Source organism: Lactuca sativa, chromosome 9, assembly GCF_002870075.4.
Source record: "Lactuca sativa cultivar Salinas chromosome 9, Lsat_Salinas_v11, whole genome shotgun sequence".
Lineage (NCBI taxonomy): Eukaryota > Viridiplantae > Streptophyta > Magnoliopsida > Asterales > Asteraceae > Lactuca > Lactuca sativa.
Genome location: NC_056631.2, coordinates 71363924 through 71377636, shown reverse-complemented (window position 1 = coordinate 71377636; position 13713 = coordinate 71363924).

Below are 13713 nucleotides of genomic sequence, written 5' to 3'. Positions count from 1 at the left end.
ATCTCTTCTTGGTTGACCACGTGACCCAAGAATTGGACTTCTCGAATCCAAAAATCACATTTGGAGAACTTTGAATACAACTTCTCCTTCTTAAAGACTTCCAACACTTCTCGCAAGTGTCTGCCATGCTCTTCTTGGCTCTTTGAATAAATCAGAATGTCGTCAATGAACACTATCACGGATTTATCAAGGAACGGATTACAAACTCTATTCATCAAATCCATGAATGCTGCTGGAGCATTGGTTAGTCCAAACGACATAACCAAAAACTCGTAGTGTCCATATCGTGTTCTGAATGCAGTCTTCTCTATATCTTGCTCTCTTACTTTCAGCTGATGTGTGACATCCCTAAAATCTCGGTCAGAAAAGACCGATTTCATTTATGCTTTTTAAAATAATTTCAGAGTAAATCCTTTTGATTTAAAAGAGTTGCGGAATTTGTTCCCAAAAAAAATATGATATAATAATATTTATCAAAGCATTTCATCAAGAGATGCATTTTCATTATATAATCAAAACTCGGGATGTCATGTTCCGATACAGACCATAAAGCATAAACGATAACATTACAAGTCGTTCAACAAATATATACATATACAGACTTGTAAACAAAACAAACTGATGGTTCATCCATCTTATGCCCTTGCGCCACTTCCTGTAATACAAATAAAACTGAGTGGGTAAGGCTTGGGAGCCTGATGAGCATATAGGGTTTTCAACCCACAATAAATAATTATATTTAATTCCACCAACCAACAATAACCCAATTACCCATTCCCGTTATTCTCACTTTACGTCCCTAAGACAACTAACATAAGGGACCTAGTCTAAGAATATTTCATCGGGGCGACAACACATGCTTCGGGGGTTCCTCAGCAATATAAGTCAAATAAGGCAACCATGAGGGGGATGGAGTACAACGAATGAACACCCAAGTTCATTTACACCTACAGGTTATGAGCCTGCTAGCGTTCCATTAGACTGTCTAGAAAAGTCCGTGGTCGTCATCTAAACTCTGCTAGATGACTGAATCAAAAACAACATTGAGGTCTCCCATCTGTTTATTACACACCAACTATCTACCCATGTTCTACCCAACATATTAGTAGATAAAAATATACATTTTTTATACATAGTTTAAAACCTGTATAGCATGCTTTAATCAATACATATTCCACATAACAGATGAGGCACACACACATAACACGTATTTCATAGAGAATAAATCAGATCTATGAGATAGAAAAGAGTAAATATACATTCACACATATAACAACAAAATATACACATAACATGTATTTCATATAAAATACTTCATAATTATGTGTTAGAAGAAAGTAACCACACACTCACCAGATCAGTAGATGATCAGACAGCACTACGACTTGCAGAAGTAGTATTCTTCGGTAGATCTGGAAGATCTTCACAAAAATCGAACTCCTCGCAGGTAGAGCTTCGGCTCGGGAATCGCACTTCTCGGGATCCCAGGAGCGTAAAACTTCTTTCTTAACTTGGATATAAGATTCGGGGCGTCGGGATGGCTTCGGGGCATTACACGCAGAGCTTCGACATGAAAAAGAGAGGAACTGAGCAAATATGCCCAGAACCCTCGCATCCCTTTTATAGGAGGCTGAGGCCTCGCAGTACGCTGGGCGTACAGCCGTACGCGGGGCGTACGCGTCCGAATTCGTCACTGCATGCATCATCCGAAGAACTCGAGTGCGAGGCGTGTCATGCTTCGCTGTACGTTGGGCGTACTTCGGATGAGTCCGATGACTCCCCTTCGGATAATATCGGATTTATTAATTAAATTTAAATATTAATTATTTAATAAACTTCGGAAATTCATATCTTCTTCATACGAACTCTGTTTTCGATGTTCTTTATATCCACGCGTAGGTGAGACTACGCTCTACAACTTTCGTTTAGACTCCGTCGGCTAATTTTGACTTTATTTTTATTATTTATTTTTAGTAGGCCTGGACAGGAAAACTTCGTTATAAAATTCATAATTTCTTCGTCCAACGTCCGTTCTCACCTAACTTTTCATCGTTTCGCTACTAAAAACGAGATCTTCGATTCTCATTTAGATTGTTTCAGTTAAGAATCACTCGATCTCATATTCGAGTATTCGGGCTGCATACCGCTAAGTCGAAACTTCAGAAAATCATAACTTCCTCATACAAAGTCAGATTTGGGCGTTCCTTTTATGCACGCTCTCGTTTAGATCACTAAGGCTAAATATCTCTCTAACGTAAATTTCACGTTTTACGTCATTCAGCGTTGCCGGTTCTGTCGCGAAACTTCGACAGGTCATAACTTCTTCGTTATAACTCGGATTTCGGCATTCTTTATATCTTCGGAATCCTTGTTTCGACCACTACATATTTATGCAAAGATATCGGGTTTATTTTACACTTAAATTTTGATGCTTATTTAATTCTTAATTAATCAAATCACATAATTAAGCAATTAAGCACACAAATACACTTAATTCACATAATACTCAAATATTTCATCATTAATACTTCAAAAAGAGTTACAAGGGTTAACCTAGACTATTACATCAACGAAAATGCCTAGCCTGGAAACGCGGGCGTTACAATTCTCTCCCCCTTAGGATGATTCCGTCCCCGGAATCACACATCAATAAACAAATGCGGATAGCAACTCAACATGTAACTCTCCGTTTCCCGGGTGAGATTTGGCCCATTCGAATGTTTCCAACGAACAAGCACTAACTCGACCATCTTGCGTCGAAGCTTCTTAGTCTTTCGGTCAACAATTGCCTCTGGTTCTTCAATTAACCTCTTGTTTTAATCAATTCTCAATTCAGAAATTGGAATTATATCGGGAACTTCTCCCGTGAACTTCCTCAAATAACACACATGAAAAGTGTTGTGAATTCCATTCAGTTCTTCGGGTAATTCGAGCTTGTAAGCTTGGTTCCCAACCCTCTGAAGAACTTTAAACGGTCCAATAAACCTTGGACTCAACTTTCCCCTTTTACCAAATCTTATAAGTCCCTTCCACGGTGAGACTTTAAGCAAAACCGAATCTCCAACTTCAAAAGTCATCGGTCTTCGCTTCTTGTCTGCATAGCTCTTTTGACGATCCTGAGCTGCTAACATTCTTTCCCTGATCACTTTCAACTTCTCAGCAGTCTGATGGACCATCTCGGGTCCCATAAACTGCTTTTCTCCAGCCTCAAGCCAGCAAGACGGCGTACGACACTTCTGTCCGTACAAAGCTTGATAAGGTGCCATCTTTATGCTCGAGTGGAAACTATTATTATAGGAAAATTCTACCAAAGGTAAATGTTCATCCCAATTACCTAGGAATTCCAGGGTACATGCCCTCAGCATATCTTCAAGTGTTTGTATCGTTCGTTCGCTCTGACCATCAGTTTGCGGATGGTAAGCTGTACTTAAACACAACTTGGTACCCAATTCCTCTTGTAGACTTTTCCAAAATCGCGAGGTGAAACGGTTGTCACGATTTGACACAATCGTTAACGGGAAACCGTGAAGCCTCACAATTTCCTTCACGTAAGAATTCGCAAGCTTTTCCATAGACCATTTCTCCTTGGCTGCTATGAAATGCGCAATCTTAGTGAATCGATCAACGACCACCCAAATCATGTCGTGACCACTTTTTGTTCTGGGCAGTTTAGTGACAAAATCCATAGCAATGTCTTCCAACTTACCCATAGGCACAGGCAATGGTTCTAAACTCCTGTATGATTTCTGATGTTGTGTCTTGACTCTCGCACAAGTCACACACTCGGCCGCATACTTTGCAACATCAAGCTTCATCGTCGGCCACGAGTAGTAGGGTTTCAGGTCCCTATACATTTTAGTGCTACCAGGATGAATCGAGTATATGGTCTTGTGAGCTTCTTCCATCAGAAGATCTCTGATTCCTCGTGTCTTAGGTATCCAAATCCGATCTTGGAACACCTTCAGTCGATGACTGTTTATACCGAACACCAACGTTTTGCCCAAACGTTCCTCCTTTCGGCCATTCTTCTCAGAAGCTTCCTCATGAGCTTTCTTTATACTTTCCACAATTGTCGAGACAACTTTAATTCTCAACACTCTTGGCCTTTTCCTTTCAACATTGACTTTCCGACTGAGAGCATCAGCAATAACATTAGCTTTACCGGGGTGGTAAAGTATCTCATAGTCGTAGTCCTTAAGTAACTCTAGCCAGCGTCGTTGCCTCATATTCAATTCTTTCTGATTAAAGAGATATTGGAGACTCTTATGATCAGTGAAAAGTTTTCATTTCGTGTCATAGAGGTAATGCCTCCATATTTCAGAGCGAAAACTACCGCTGCCAACTCCAAATCATGAGTCGGGTAGTTCTTTTCATGCTCTTTCAATTTTCGAGACACATATGCGATCACCTTATCCCTTTGGGTCAAAACACAACCCAATCCAACCCCAGACGCATCGCTATATACAACGAAGTCTTCGACTCCATCGGGTAGAGAAAGTATCGGTGCCTCACATAGCTTTTTCTTTAGCTTCTCGAACGCTTCTTTATGCTTATCACTCCAAGCATAAGCAGCTCCTTTGTGGGTCAAAGCTGTTAAGGGACTAGCGATCGAAGAAAAGCCTTGGATAAACCTTCGGTAATATCTGGCTAATCCTAAAAAGCTTCGGATTTCCGTGGGACTTTTTGGTTGTTCCCACTTCATTACAGCTTCATTCTTTGCTGGATCAACCATTATCCCTTCTTGGTTGACCACGTGATCCAAGAATTGGACTTCTTGAATCCAAAAATCACATTTGGAGAACTTTGAATACAACTTCTCCTTCTTAAAGACTTCCAACACTTCTCGCAAGTGTCTGCCATTCTCTTCTTGGCTCTTTGAATAAATCAGAATGTCGTCAATGAACACTATCACGGATTTATCAAGGAACGGATTACAAACTCTTTGAATAAATCAGAATGTCGTCAATACATATTCCACATAACAAATGAGGCACACACACATAACACGTATTTCATAGAGAATAAATCAGATCTATGAGATAGAAGAGTGTAAATATACATTCACACATATAACAACAAAATATACACATAACACGTATTTCATATAAAATACTTCATAATTATGTGTTAGAAGAAAGTAACCACACACTCACCTGATCCGAAGATGATCGGACAGCACTACGACTTGCAGAAGTAGTATTCTTCGGTAGATCTGGAAGATCTTCACAAAAATCGAACTCCTTGCGGGCAGAGCTTCGGCTTGGGAATCGCACTTCTCGGGATCCCGAGAGCGTAAAAATTCTTTCTTAACTTAGATATAAGATCCGGGGTGACGGGATGGCTTCGGGGGTTTACACACAGAGATTCGGCACGAAAAAGAGAGGAACTGAGCAAATATGCCCAGAACCCTTGCATCCCTTTTATAGGAGGCTGAGGCCTCGCAGTACGCTGGGCGTACAGCCGTACGCGGGGCGTACGCATCCGAATTCGTCACTGCATGTGTCATCCGAAGAACTCGAGTGCGAGGCATGTCATGCTTCGCTGTACGCTGGGCGTACTTCGGATGAGTCCGATGACTCCCTTTCGGATAATACCGGATTTATTAATTAAATTTAAATATTAATTATTTAATAAACTTCGGAAATTTATATCTTCTTCATATGAACTCCGTTTTCGATGTTCTTTATATCCACGCGTAGGTGAGACTACGCTCTACAACTTTCATTTAGACTCCGTCGGCTAATTTTGACTTTATTTTTATTATTTATTTTTAGTAGGCCCGGACAGGAAAAATTCCTTATAAAATTCATAACTTCTTCGTCCGACGTCCGTTCTCGCCTAACTTTTCATTGTTTCGCTACTAACAACGAGATCTTCGATTATCGTTTAGATTGTTTCGGTTAAGAATCACTCGATCTCATATTCGAGTATTCGGGCTGCATACCGCTAAGTCGAAACTTCACAAAATCATAACTTCCTCATACAAAGTCAGATTTGGGTGTTCCTTTTATGCACGCTCTCATTTAGATCACTAAGGCTAAATATCTATCTAATGTAAATTTCACTTTTTACGTCATTCAGCGTTGCCGGTTCTGTCGCGAAACTTCGACAGGTCATTACTTCTTCGTTATAACTCGGATTTCGGCATTCTTTATATCTTCGGAATCCTTGTTTCGACCACTACATCTTTATGCAAAGATATCGGGTTTATTTTACACTTAAATTTTGACGCTTATTTTATTTTTAATTAATCAAATCACATAACTAAGCAATTAAGCACACAAATACACATAATTCACATAATACTCAAATATTTCATCATTAATACTTCAAAAAGAGTTACAAGGGTTAACATAGACTATTACATCAACGAAAATGCCTAGCCTGGAAATGCGGGTGTTACATGATGATATCTTGACCTCAGGTCGATCTTTGAAAAATAACTTGAACCTTGTAGTTGATAGAACAGGTCATCAATCCTCGGCAACAGGTATCTATTCTTTATCGTTGCTTTATTCAGCTCTCTGTAATCAATGCACATCCTCATACTTCCATCTTTCTTCTTTACGAATAACACCGAAGCTCCCCAGGGCGATGAACTAGGTCTAATGAAACCTTTGTCCAATAACTCCTGAAGTTGCATCATCAGCTCCTTCATCTCCGTCGGCGCTAATCGATAAGGTGCTTTTGCTATTGGCGTCGTCCCTGGCAACAAGTCTATTCTAAACTCCACTTGTCTATCAGGTGGTAATCCGGGAAGATCTTCGGGAAATACTTTCGGATAATCACACTTGACAGGAATGCTCTGCATCACCTTTTTCTCCTTTTTAGCATCGATCAAGAATGCTAGATACGACGTACATCCTTTAGCCAAACACTTTCTGGATTTCATCAATGAAATGATTCCAGAATTTACTCTGCGTTTATCTCCATACACCATAAACGATTCTTTCCCAGGTGGGTTTACTTTGACTATTTTCTTCTTGCATAAAATTTCGGCGTCATTGGCGCTAAGCCAATCCATTCCCAACAGGATGTCGAAACCATTAAGTTCTATAGGCAATAATTCCTCGTGGAACTTATTCCCATTCAAGTCAATTAAGATGTTTTTCATACGATGACTAACAGGTACAAACTTGCCACTAGCAACTTCGACTAATAAAGCATTATCTAGTCTATCAACAGGCAAAGTTAGCTTTCTACCAAATTCATGCGATATAAAGGAGTAGTTGGCTCCAGAATCAAATAAAATTTGGGCAGACAATTTGTTTACGAGAAAGGTACCTGAAGCGACATCAGCTTCATCTTTAGCAGCTTCCAGTGTCATCTGGAATGCTCTCGCCTTTAGCTTTGGCGGAATGTTGGGTCTAGCTGCCTCCTTCTTCTTCGGGCAGTCCCTCGACATGTGTCCCTCCTCACCACAACCATAACAAACTTTCTTAGTGAGGGTACATTCATTGGCATAGTGCCCTGGCTTTCCACACTTGTAGCACGTGGCCACTACCTCATATTTTCCATGATGCTTCTTCTTACATTTGTCGCACCATTTCGCTTCCCCTCCTCCTCTTCTCGAACTAGACTTCGAGAACTTGTTTTCTTGTTGGACCCTGAAGTTCCATCGAACTTCCTCTTTTCACCAACATCTATTCTTTCCAGACCCTTTTCCTTCTGCTGGGCCTCCACATTCTTAGCTGCATGAATAGCTGTTTTCAGAGTAGTTGCCATCTTGACTGTCGGACCAAAGTCGGCAGGCAGTCCATTAGCAAACCTCTCAATCTTGGAGAGTTTCGTTGGCACTAGGTATGGAAATAACTTCATTTTCTCAGTGAATGGATTAGCATAGTCATCTATGCTCATCCTCCCCTTCTTCAAGTTTTGGAACTCATTGTTCAGATCAATCAGATATATCTCTGAACAATACTGTACCCTTAAGTGTTCCAAGAACTCCTCCCATGACATTTTCAGGGCTTCTCCTCGTGGCATAGTATCTGCCAACAACTTCCACCAACTCAAGACTCCAGTCTTCAGTTGTCTAACTGCAAAGACAGTCTTCTGTTTGTTGCTACAGTCGCAACTTTCAAATACCATCTCCATTTCGGAGATCCAATCCATAATCTCAACAGGCTTCGGGCTTCCAGATAGACTTGGCGGCTTGGCGCCCAAGAAGTTCTTGTACATACGCCCATCCTTGTTGTTTCTCCTTTCCGGATAGTTCCTTCGTTCTCCTTGAGTCCTAACTTGACTCACCATGCGACTATTGTTCCCTTCCTCTGATTGCTCGGGAATCAATTCGGGTTCCTCAATAGGTATGATAGGTTCGTCCCTATTATCATGCAACATCTGTCGCATTTCATCCCTTTGTTCGGCTAACATAGCCCGAATCATGGCTTGCACCCCAGCCATCGTTATTGGTTCTGGTGCTGCTGCTACAACAGGTATTTGCTCAATTACTGGCGGTTGATTCCTGTTTTCATCAGCGTTTCCAACGCCACTCCTTGTTCTCACCATTTTTGATCTACACACCGAATAAGGCGAAATTAGATCCTCTTTCACGATAAAATTTCAATTCACCCTTATTACTCCAAACGATTACATGCTAGTTCTAATAACGTAGACATATGCTTAGAATCCTACACACATAAGGTTTCCAGATCCAGTCGGCAACAGACCGTAGATCCGAACAATTAATATCATATATGGCAACATATAACATTTAGCACATAAAAGCATTTTAGGCAACTTTCCTAAAATAAACTAGTGCTCGTGTCTATAATATATCAAACACACTTCTCACAATCTCCACTTAGCATTCTAAGTTTAAGTCTAGAAATCATACAAATTCCTAGTTCGCTTAAACTAATGCTCTGATACCAACTGTGACATCCCCAAAATCTCGGCCAGAAAAGACCGGTTTCATTTATGTTTTTTTAAAATAATTTCAGAGTAAATCCTTTTGATTTAAAAGAGTTGCGGAATTTGTTCCCAAAACAAAATATGATAAAATAATATTTATCAAAGCATTTCATCAAGAGATGCATTTTAATTATATAATCAAAACTCGGGATGTCATGTTCCGATACAGACCATAAAACATAAATGATAACATTACAAGTCGTTCAACAAATATACACATATACAGACTTGTAAACAAAACAACTCGATAATTCATCCATCTTATGCCCTTGTGCCACTTCCTGTAATACAAATAAAACTGAGTGGGTCAGGCTTGGGAGCCTGGTGAGCATATGGGGTTTTCAACCCACAATAAATAAATTATATTTAATTTCACCAACCAACAATAACCCGATTACCCATTCCCGTTATCCTCACTTTACGTCCCTAAAACAACATCTATCTCAAGGGACCTAATCTAGGATTTTCATCGGGACGGACATTACTGCTAAGGGGTTTCCTCAACAATAGATATCCTAAAGGCAACCATGAGGGGGATAGAGTACACCGTGAACACATCGTTCACAACACCTACAGGTTATGAACCTGCTAGTGTTCCACTGGATTGTCTAGGTAGAGTTTGTGGTCGTTATCCATACTCCACTGAATAACTAGATCAACAACAACAACATCGAGGCCTGTCATCTGTTTATCACACATCAACTATCTACCCATGTTCTACCCAACATATTAGTAGATAAAAATATATACCTTTATACATAGTTTAAAACCTGTATAGCATTCTCATTCCATACACATTCCACATAACAGATGAGGCACACCCACATAACACGTATTTCATAGAAAACAAATCAGATCTATGAGATAGAAGAGAGTGAATATACATTCACACACATAACAACAAAATTATACACATAACACGTATTTCGTATAGAATACTTCATAATTATGCGTTAGAAGAAAGTAACTACACACTCACTTGATCAGAAGATGATCGGACAGCACTACGACTTTTAGAAGTAGTATTCTTCGGTAGATCTAGAAGATCTTCACAAAAACCGGGCTCCTCGCGGGCAGAGCTTCGGCTCGGGAATCGCACTTCTCGGGATCTTCGGGGCTTCGAAACTTGCTTCGGGGGTCGGGTATATTACTGGGGCTTCGGGGTATAAATGGCACGCAAAACGATGCAAAACGAGAGAGCGAGAAGAGAAAAAGAGCAAAACTCTCGGCTGCCCTCGCAAGCCTTTTATAGAGGCTGAGCCTCGCACGTATGCTGGGCGTAATGCCCTTACGCGGGGCGTACTCCTCGGATCGTCACTGCATGTGTCATCGGAGCACTCGAGTCCGAGGCGGTGCATGCATCGGGGTACGCTGGGCGTACTTCGGATCAGATCGGTGACTCCTTCATATATACATCCGAATTAAAGATTAAATTTATATATTTTAATTATTTAATAAACTTCAAAAATTCATATCTTCTTCATACGAACTCCGTTTTCGACGTTATTTATATCCACACATTGGTGAGACTACGATCTACGACTTTCGTATAGACTCCGTCGGCTAATTTTGATTATATTTTTATTATTTATTTTTAGTAGGCCGAGACAGGAAAACTTCGTTATAAATTCATAACTTCTTCGTCCGACATCCGTTCTCGCCTAACTTTTTATCGCTTCGCTACCCCTAACGAGATCTTCGATTCTCGTTTAGATTGTTTTGGCTAAAAACCGCTCCATCTCAAACCGAGTATTCGGGCTGCATACTGCTAAGTCGAAACTTCATAAAATTATAACTTTCTCATACGAAGTCAGATTTGGGCGTTCTATATACATTCGGAAACCTCGTTTCGTCCATTACAACTTTATGTAAAGGTATCAAGTTTATTTTACACTTAAATTTTGACGCTTATTTTGATTCTTAATTAATCAAATCACATAATTAAGCAATTAAGCACAAAACACATAATACTCAAATAATACACTCCCATTATTTCAAAACCGGTTACAAAGGTTAACCTAGAATATTATATCAACATTAATGACAAGCCGAGAAACACAGGCGTTACGCTGAGCCACACGTGATTGAGAGTGCATCAGAAATAACAGCTACACCTAAGCCAATCACGATGGCAGGAGTACAAACAATGGTACGGACGATGTTGGATCAACATATGGAAGAGAAAAAACGTGTACTTCAACAAAGTAAGTACAAAATTACTATTTTAGTACACCAGACACCTACTCTTGAGATAACTATCGGGGTTGTTAAGTCAGTCGAAGAAGTGATCAACGGTAGTATCGCTAACAAGGTTGAAGTTGGCAAGAAGAGGAAATTTGAGGGGTCTTCAAGGTCTAACAAGAGCAACATGTTCTCGAAGTCTAGAAAAAGAGGAGGTAAAAAAATGGTGCGGGAAATGCAAAAAGAAAAAAAGTATAGAAAAAGTGGCGAGGAGGTGACATGTTTTAAGTGTGGAAAGCATGGTCATTATGCCGACGAATGTCCTTTCAACGAAAGGGTATGTTACGAATGTAATGAGGAAAGGCACTTCAAGCAGGACTGCCCAAAGAGGGAAGAAGCTACAAAGCCAAATGTACCACTGAAGCATTATAAGAGATGCGACGAAGTGGTGACTTGTTACAAATATGGAAAGACAAGGCATTACGCCAACAAGTGTGTATCCAAAAGGAGGATGTACTATGAATGCCGAGAAGAAGGGCATTTATCTAGGGACTGCACGAAGAAGAATGAAGGAGCAAGACCAAATGCACTGCCGCAGCCAAAGGCAGGAGCATTTTATATGATCCTTGACGAAACAGACAATAACGCGAGGAATCAAGGATAAGGATGTTATTTCCAAAGATCAAGATATGAAGTAGCAGTATGAATACTAACTTATGGTGTAGCCTATTAGAGGCATAGTATAGGGGGAACTTGACTTTTTGTGTAATAGTTTCAAGAATTAATATAAACCCTGGTTTTGTTATCTGATGTATTGAATGACACCTATCGTAAGATATCGAAGGTGGTATCTTGCCTTTAGTTTATGTTTGATAAAATAACAGTACGTTTAAAGGAGTACGGTACGTCTGAAGTACACCTTCGATTGGCAGGATAATGGAATGATTGGTGTAATTCTTGAAGTTTTCCCATCGTCTGGAATTTCCATCACCAACCGAGTTGAAGTAGAATTGATGAGTGAAGATGCACATGGAAGAAGTCCTAGTAGAGTCTATGAAAATTTGTATGATTAGTTGGACACATTCGTATGTGTTAAATTGTTTTGTGATTTTAGGACTTGGGGACTGCGAGACAATACTTGGGACGAGTATGAGTAGGTGTGAATAGTAGTAGAGATCTATACTACTGGAAGCACAGGACTCACGCTTGGATCCGGGAAAGTCACAAGGTTACCAAGAAGCTAGTGATTGATTCCGTTTTTATTCAAGTATGTCGTTACCATTGTTTTGGTAATGACTAAGAAGATGATTGATATTCTGACCCTAATGGTCATATCAAATTGAGTTCGACTACGATGAGTTTGTAACGTGGTTCGGAGAACCAAGTTCGATGTAGCATCTGACTCAAGCCGAAAGATTGTAATCAAAGCGATCAATTGTATCGTGCTCGTTGTTAAAGAAGTTAGTAGCTAGAAATTCTACATTCTAAAATGTTATTATATCACATTAGAATATGAAGGAAGTTATATTCCATTCTGGAATTTGACTCTTAGAGACTCGAGTCTAAGCGTGACATCATACGATGAGAGGTCATTAGAACACAACCCACCGGTCTGTTACAATAGATAAAGGAAATTACATATTCTAAGAAGAAGGAGGAGTCCTCAATAAGGATTTATTTTGTAACTCGAAGGTTACGATTAAAAGTCCAACATGGTATGAGGAGTAGGTGGAAGATTGAGCAACGCCTGCGGGCAAGAAGTCCAAGAGTTAGATATTTATTCGAAGAAATGTAGAAGTTACGATTATTACCTAGGATGAAAAGATGATGTATGGAATCATTATACAAGTCCTATTTTCGTTGATGATTCAGGGACGTAATCATCCTAAGGGGGAGATAATTGTAACGCCCGTAATTCTGGGCTAGTCAATTTAGAGACGATAAGCATCAAAAGTGACTTTTTAAAATAAAAGATTATTTAGAATGAATAATATTAACTAGGTTGTAGTGGCTGTGGCAAGGTTTCCGAATATATAGAGAATGCCGAAATTCGAGTTATAACGAAGAAGTTCTGACCTGTCGAAGTTTCGCGACAGAACCGACATGACACTGCGCGACGTAAATAGAGAATTTGCAATAGAGCGATATTTAGCCTTAGTGATCTAAACGAAAGTCGTAGAATATGTTAAACCGAGAGCATGCATAAGAAGAAGTCTAAATCTGACTTCTTATGAGGAAGTTATGATTTTTCTATGTTTCGACTTAGCGGTATGCAGCCCAAATCTCGAAATTGAGATTGAGTGATATTTGGCTGAAAAAATCTAAACGAGAATCGAAGATCTCATAGATTGTAGTCCAATAGTGAAAAGACAGACAAAAACGGACGTCGGATGATGATGTTATGAATTTCTGATGGAGTTTTCCTGTCCCGGCCTACTAATAATAATATAATAAAAATAGAGTCAAAATTAGCCGACTGAGTCTAAACGAATGTTGTAGAGCATAGTCTCAACTACGCATGGATATAAAGAACATAAAAAACGAAGCTCGTATGCATAAGTTATGAATTTCTGAAGTTTTTAAATAAATAAAATAAATAAATAAAATTATAAATTCGGA